This window comes from Phoca vitulina, unplaced genomic scaffold, assembly GCF_004348235.1.
Source record: "Phoca vitulina isolate PV1807 unplaced genomic scaffold, GSC_HSeal_1.0 scaffold11, whole genome shotgun sequence".
In the NCBI taxonomy this organism is placed as follows: Eukaryota; Metazoa; Chordata; class Mammalia; order Carnivora; family Phocidae; genus Phoca; species Phoca vitulina.
In genome coordinates this window covers 13,724,115-13,732,269 of record NW_022589714.1, presented here as the reverse complement: position 1 = coordinate 13,732,269, position 8,155 = coordinate 13,724,115, and the positions used below count along the sequence as shown (strand labels likewise).

General features: G+C 42.6%; 1 pseudogene; it reads right to left on the bottom strand.

The window, feature by feature from the left end:
• Positions 1-248: 248 nt before the first annotated feature.
• On the bottom strand, positions 249-1,494 carry LOC116635758 (annotated as a pseudogene).
• Between the last annotated feature and the right edge of the window lie 6,661 nt (positions 1,495-8,155).

The following is an 8,155-nucleotide window of genomic DNA, read 5'->3' as shown; positions in this document are numbered from 1 at the left end:
CCTCTCACCAGAAGCTGTGGGTATTGCGCTCTCTGAAAAGGGGGTCCAGGCTGGGTTGTGGGTAAAGAGTAGATTTCATAGAAAGGGGTATTGACAATGCAAGTTCTTTGAGACCTCATGTTAATCAAATTCAAAGCTATATTTCTTTGATTCAGAAGAGGATATAAAATTCTTTTTTTTAAAGCTATAGTTATTTACTATTTGTCAATAAAGAAGGTTGTCCTTACCTTTAAAAAGAAATTGACATTCTAAAATATGAGGGGTGGAGTCTCCTCTAGGTGCTGGACAGTACTGCAGCTGTACAAGGCCAGAGGGAAAGCGCAGGTGGCAGTTCTCTTTAAACTCGACCACACTGAACGCTTTGTTCCCTGTGTGGCCCGCACTTCTTCCCAGTCCAGTTTGATGTCTGGAACCTCATCTTCTGGCTCTGGATCCTTTCTCAAGGCTCCCTGCGGGGAGGCCACTATGATGGTCACATTCCTCCCAGAATTCTACAACACGGAGACTCTTCTTAGCAGCCCGTTGTTGATGGGTTTCCTGGTGGAAGAGCCCATGGAAGAGGTCCCGTGTGAGGTTGAGCATGTTGATGGACCCAGAGACCTTGGCATACATGTCTTGATGCCAATGAGCTGACAGATGGTGATGATGGCCCGATGGCAGCGGAGGCCATAGCCTCTGGGTTGTTTCTTCATCTTGATATGGGTCCTTTTAAATCTTAAAGAAATATCGTGGAGTATCATATGGTCTTCGTATCGTTCTACATAATGCAAATAGTGAACTGAGGAACTCTGTTCTTCATTCTTCTGAAAGCATCCATCCGATCAGGGACACCTCCTCTGCCATTCCCCACAGCGACCAGGACATGGACTGATTTCTTTCTTCCCTCTTTTGCTGTCATATTTACAACATTTCTTACTTCAAGTATCCTGGTGTCAAAATCATCATGTGTTTCTCCATTGGGACCAGGGTCGGGGGGCCAAGACTGACTCCTCCCTGTATGTTTCTACTCCATCTTCAACTCCCGTTTTCCTTCCTCTTCCTCTTCTGGTCCCACTCTTCCCTTGGCTGGACCAGATCAGCCTCTGCCTTCTCCTGCTCTTCCTTGCTTCTTTGGGCAATGGTCTGCACAGCTCCCTCTCTCATAAGAGGGACATTCAGATCAGACCATAGGAAGCCATGATGCCCTGCACCAATGATCTGACCCCTGTTCAAATCCTTTTTTCTCCTTTTCTTAGTTCTTTTGCCTCTTCCTCTTCTTGCTCCTGCTCCAGGCTCTGTTAAAGCGCCTTTCCAAAGCTCATCTGCTGTCAATTTAGTGAAGAAACTATAGGATCTATACTGTTGACCCATCAAATTACTGGGAGAAGAAATACAGCATTGTGTCTGTAGTGCACGGGTCAGGCTGGTGAAATGATGGTTGTCTCTGGTTCGTGGAGACGACAAAGGGTCATTGCTGAGAACAGTCGTCAATGCCCACATGGAAGCTGTTGGAAAGGTGTTTAGGTAAAGCTGCCTGGACCATATGTGACCCGCCCTCATGGTGGAGCCTTGAGTGCGCCTCAGGATATAAAATTCTTTAAAAATTCAGCAGACATTTTTTTAAAGTAAGCTAAATTTTACAGACAGCAGGGTTGATAGGTAAAATAATAAAAGGATTCTGGATATGCAATAGTTTTCCTTTTAATAGCTTTATTAATGGATGGATTTTCCAGGGGATGGGGACTGATCCTTGGAAGAAGGAGGCACTTCCATGGAAGGCAGGGAAATAGACCACTTGCTCATGGGATAAGGGCCCAAGTAGGATGGAAGGGAGAACGATAAGAAAAAGAGTGAGCAGGACCTAGCTGACAGACTATTTTCATATTTCGATGTAAGGCAGGCTCTGCCTGCTTACAATGTGAACAGCAAATATTACCAATTAAAATTTTTTTCCTTTATGGAGAATGACTCTGACATAGAGTGTGATTGTGACAAGGCCATTCGACAGAGCAAGTGTTTGTTGTGCAAAATTTGTTTTGATTAGACTAGCAAGGCTGTTTCTATGGGCCATCTGCTGGGACATAAAGTTTTGTTAGTCAGGATCCTTGTTTAACCTGCATCTATGAAAAAGGGGTTGCTAAGTAAATTAATAGATTAAACAAGGGAAATGTTATGCTGATTGAGAGTGAAGGCCTTCAGCTGAAACATTTGCATTCAGACAATGGATACACTAATTATAAATATGTTATCAGTTAAAGTGCTTTCACAGCTTGCCTTCCCATGACAGTGATTTCATTGCTTTGTCCTGGAATGTTTTGAAACCCAGTTTCTTTAAGAAAAGTTTTCTTCCTCAAAATTTCCATTAAGTTAAATGAACTTTTTTTTTTTTTTCCAGTTATAATGAACCACAGAGGTTTTACTATATTCAAAAACTTTGTGGGACACTTGGGTGGCTCGGTTGGTTAAGTGTCTGCCTTCAGCACAGGTCATGATCCTGGGGTCCTGGGATCCACTCCCTCCACTCCCCCACCTCATTGGGCTCCCTGCTCCCCACTGCTCTTGCTCTCTCTCTCTCAAATAAATAAATAAAATCTTAAAAAAAAAACAATTTTGAATCCAAATATCAGCAGTTTCAGAGAATCATTATGGTGGTTGGAAGGAAGGGAGAAGGGAGGAGGCTAAGGTAGGAGGGGATGAAGAACATGGCAAAGGGAGCTCAAAGTGGGGAGGGTAGAAGGGTGGAGAGGTGGGGAAAGGAAGATTAGAAAAAAAAAATAATGAGCAGAAAGAGTGGAATAAAGAGATGCGAAGAAGAAAGAACTGTAAAGTGTGAAGAAGCAGGGAGAGGAAGCAAGGGTAGATCGGGAAGAAAGGATTTGTTGAAAATGATTGGCTTTTAATATTTATTAGTCATATGGAAGTTAAGTAGAAATAGAAGTCGTAGTGAACTCAGAAGGAAGAAATATCTTTCAAACTTGGGTCTCTACGGTTACTACAGTAGGAAGCATCAGAATGGTGTTGGAAGACTGGTATCTGCATAAAGGCTCCCTTTGCTCTGTCCTTCCCAGCTAACTGGGTGGACCATATCCCCTCACACCTATGGCCCCAGCACAGACCTCTATTAACCAGGCTTCCTGTAGGCCAGGTGATTGGTATTGGCTGATTTGGAATGAAAAGGAAATGATACAAGCTTGGGTAAAGGTCACACCTTTGGGATCTGTCTCTCCTTATACCATTCCTTCATTCAGTCTGCTGCTTTTCTCTTTCTGTCTCTTTGTCTGTCTTTCACACACACACACACACACACACACACACACACGCACACACACGATGCAGAGAGTGGAAAGTTGCTTTAAGAGAGGGATGTGCTTAATGGGAGTATGACATCCTCATAGTTCTACAGTTTATACAACATTATGAAAAAATACTTAAGACTCAAACAGGGACATTGCATATTTCTTAGTCTCTGCAGTATCTTTGCATTTCTCGGTGGTTGTAACATAAATACCAGACATTATTTTGCTTTTAAGGGGACTGTGTGAGAGTCAGTGGTAGATTTGGTGCTACCTTTTTTCTTGTTCCAACCTGGGTCTGTCTGGGGCAATGCCTCCCACTAAGTTGAGGACCAGGCAGAAGGTGAGTTCTCTTAGCCCATTGAGATTGCTTTCCTAGGTTTTCCAGGGAAATTTCCACTCTTGAAGAGGTCATTTGGAAGCAGGAAATTAATGAAAACCTCTCTTATTCTTTTTCTTGGTAACTCTGAGAGACCAGACTTTTTGGTAGATTGGGGCTACGTCAGTGGCTCCTTTTAAATCTACTGTGCAGTCTGCACGTATGAAGTAGTACCTGGATTCTGGGACCCATTATGCTAATGGATGCTTATTTTCTCACCTCACTTCCCTGTCAAAGATTTTCCCTGAAGCTGGTTTCATTATAATTTTAAAAATACCATCTGTCTGTCTAAGAGTCTTTCCCCTCTCTTTTGGACAGATTTCTGTCTGATTTCTTTCACACAGTTCTATTGAAGTTCTCCAGGTGCAGAGAGTAGCCATTATACAGCTTCTGTCCAAAGTCATCTTTTTTCATACTATTGCTGTGCAACTAACTGTTGGGGGAGTTTGTCACTATTAACCTTGGGCTTTTGTAGCAGCGATTAAGCTCCTTTATTGGTTTATCCAGCATGACACCAGCATAATTTAAATCACATCCTTGTCTATGCACAGTTCATTGCTTTCACCCCTATATCTGCAACAAAGCTTATGAGTTTTTTTCCCCCTCACAGTACCTTAGAGAGATGTCCTTGGGTCCTTTGTATTTTGCACCTGTATGTTTTTCTGCCTGTGGTATTCTTCTTTACTCATGCGTTACATGCACTTCAGTGACCTATGTACTATTGTGTTGGTTCTAGCCAATGCTCATAATGGCCCAGATGTATTGTTTAATTGCCTTTTCAGCTATTAACATTTTTGGTAGTGACATCTTGGAAATGAAACACGAGAAAAATGTGGCAGTTTTCTGGGTGACCACTTTTATGTTGGTTTTCTTTGGTTATTTCCTATGAAGATTTCCCCTTGCCTATAGTCTTTTTGGAAAATACACTTTACTTCCTTCTAATGATTTCAAGTGTTCCCGTGTCCTTCATTCTTCTAATCTTTCCCATAATTTTTAACTCACATATAAAGTATGTTTTTATGGGATGTTTTTGTTTTATTTTTAAAGATAAAAATCTCATATATTAGCTTTTGTTTTATCCTCTTGCTCTGCCCTTTCATTATTCTGATTTTAGGACTCAGAATATTTGTAGCACAGTGACTTATAGACAAACCCATTTTTTTCATGCTTTAAACAAGGCAAAGTCAATGGTACTAATATTCATGGATGGATGATTATCCAGCGGCCATAATTTAGAGCATGAATCACTGTCATTCACTCATCAAATTTTTTTATTTTTTATTTTTTATTTTTTATTTTTATTTTTTTAAAAGATTTTATTTATTTGACAGAGAGAGACACAGTGAGAGAGGAAACACAAGCAGGGGGAGTGGGAGAGGGAGAAGCAGGCTTCCTGCAGAGCAGGGAGCCCGATGCGGGGCTCGATCCCAGGACCCTGGGATCATGACCTGAGCCGAAGGCAGACGCTTAACGACTGAGCCACCCAGGCGCCCCTCATCAAATTTTTTTAGAGTACTTTTTATATCCTGAGCATTTGTTGTAGAGAATAAAAGCCACAACGTTCATAAATAAGGCTTCCCTGCTTATGCACCTGCATTGCAAGAAAGAGAGGGTACACTAGCCAGTGGCTGGGGCCCATCACATCCAGTTCCTTAACATAAAAAGATGAAAGACTTTCTTTGGTACATTTGGTAGCCAGTACTACCTCCAAGATTTGCTTTATGGTCAGCAGGGGAGAACTTGTCTTCATGACCCTTGGGTACGGAAGTTGACACATCAAGATGCCCATCAGGGATGGGCACAGTGGATCTTGTAGTTCTACCAAGCTTCAAAAAGGCTCTTTGAAAGCATTTGATGACAACATTGGAAAAAGTTCACAGTATTTGTCCAGTAAGATATTTAGGATCTGTAAAAAGAGTAATGTATTTGTCAAGGGGAGTAAGACATGAAATCTCCTTGTTGGTTGAGATTTTTACTTTTAGAAGATATGATAAGAGGTTCTGTTATTAGGGAAGGAATTGATTTCTCATCACGTGGTAGTAGGTGCTGGGAGTATGATGGTGAGCTGTAGATATTGAGTAGCTATTAAAGCCTTTTGACTGACTTTCTTTGGTAGTCAGAAAAGACTGAGGAATAAGGTCTGGGGAGACTAGAGGGACAATCAGATGCATGCATACTCCAGATGCTGTACTGCGCAGAGCAGTGGCAGTATTTGGACATTATATCAGGGGCAGGGGAGGGGAAAGGAGGAACACCCAAGGCACAAGCTGGGTAGACAGCTGGGGTAACTGCTGAGAAGAGCAGTGGGATTCAGGAATGGATACCAGGAACTCAGATGAGCTATCAACTCAAGGGATCAAATGATCTTGGAAGGACAAGGTGGTTGGTTCTGTAACAACAAAATCATACTGCCATTAGTTTTATTTATGGGTGGGGAATGAGAGGTGTAAGTATAAAGGGCGTAAATAGGATGAGCTCACTTGGTTCAAGGAATATATATTGGAGAGTGTTTTCATTCTATGAATCCTAGAATGCCTTGCTGTTACTGGAGACTGATATCCTTGTTTTAACCTATACAGGTATAACAGTGTTTCTCCTGCACCAGCGTTCAGTAGAGTCACAAAATCAGCTCAAGCCTCTCCAGATTACTGGAAGTTCTCCATTAGTACTTTCTGCTCCCAAGATGATCGGGAAGGGATACACCCACACTCTCTGGAGGTGATGTGTATCTTTGTTTGGCTGCTCCTCTGCTGCTTGGACCTGGGTGCTGCTGCTCTCCCTGTTGATGTTTCCTCTGTGGCCATTAATACAACAAATGCTGCTTCCACCGCAATTCTAATCTTATGGCTACTGCCACTGCCGTCCATGTGGTCATCACCACTAACTTTATGCCTAGGTTCTGGGTCTTGCCCCAGCTTGCCTCTCTACTGTGGCAGCTGTGCTTGGCAGGCTACAGATTGTTCTGTGCTCTCACCTGGGCCTGGGCAGCGGGGATAATGGCTTGCTCTGTCCTAACATAGCCAGGACTATTGTTTGCTCTGTTTCACCCTCTCTGGCAGCTGGAATTGTTAGAGTCTGTGAAGCACTAGATGTGTTTTTCCCCAACCTTAAAAAAAATCCATATTATTATTTTTAAGATTCCCAGCACTTCATTGGCCGGGGAGTGAGGAGGATCCTCCTCTGCCTCCCCATCTCTGGCCTTGCAGCTGGAAGTTCTTCCCGAGTCTCTGTGCTCAGCCTGTCATCTCTCAGAGACTACCTGCCCCAGAGCCCCAACATAAAACTGAGGATGACCATGTGGATGGCAATGGTGGTGGCAGTAAAAGGGGAAATTGCAGTGGCTTCATAGGCAGATACAGATTCCCTTGATTTTGGCTTTTTTACACAGGAAATTTAGGAGAGCCACTGGCCAAATTAACTCTGCAAGGGAGCTGCAAGACTGACCTCAAAGATGGTTCTGAATGAATTGGAACAATGCTGTTATCTTATTTCCAAGACAATTCAGAGCCTCTGTGGGCAATTTGTGCTCTAAAATCCATGGTTGCTGACTGTGGCCAATTATGCTGAGTGCCCTGTATCACAGACAGAGAAAGAAATCATTGTGGAACTTTACCTAGGGAGGGATCTATAATTCAGTTTCCTAGGACTGGTGCTGGAGAACATCCAGGTAGCTTTGAACGTTCCTCCAAAACTTTTTTAAGAAGGTCATAATCATTGGAACCTTTATTATGTCTTTTTTTTTTTTTTTAAGATTTTATTTATTCATTTGAGACACAGAGATAGAGAGAGAGCATGAGCAGGGAGAGAAGCAGAAGGAGAGGGAGAAGCAGGCCCCCCACTGACCCAGGAGCCTGATGTGGGGCTCGATCCCAGGACCCTGGGATCATGACCTGAGCTGAAGGCAGATGCTTAACCATCTGAGCCACCCAGGCGCCCTGGAACCTTTATTATGTTGACCTACTTCCAGGATAAACTTGAACAAATTGATTTTCCTCTCTTCGAAGCATAGGTTCAAAAATTTCGTCGTGTTTTTATATAATCAGCTGTCTTGCAATTATATAACATTCATACCAGTTTACTTATTATTGTTTTATCTTTCCTAGCACAATGAAAGCTTCACGAAGGCATGGATTATATTGATCTTTTTCACCATTGCATCCCTAGCATTAATTAGAGTCTCTGGTAAACAGGTGCTCAGTAATATTTGTTGAATGAATAAATGAATGAATTATGGTAACCCAGCAGTGCCTTGGATTCAGACATGATGGGACATGTCTATAGGACTGGAGGAACAGGTCTACCTTAATCACTATAGGGAAGGAGAAACCTCTTTGGAGGGAATTCAATCCAAGTAGAGAGATCATCAAGACATCAACTGTGCTAAAAGGACTGTGGAGTAGTGTCTTAAAGGAGGAGGGATTCGGATAATGGCAAATGTTGTCATTCAAGTTGTAACCTGATGCAACCTCCTAAGCTGAGCTCTGGGGTACGACAGCTCCGATTA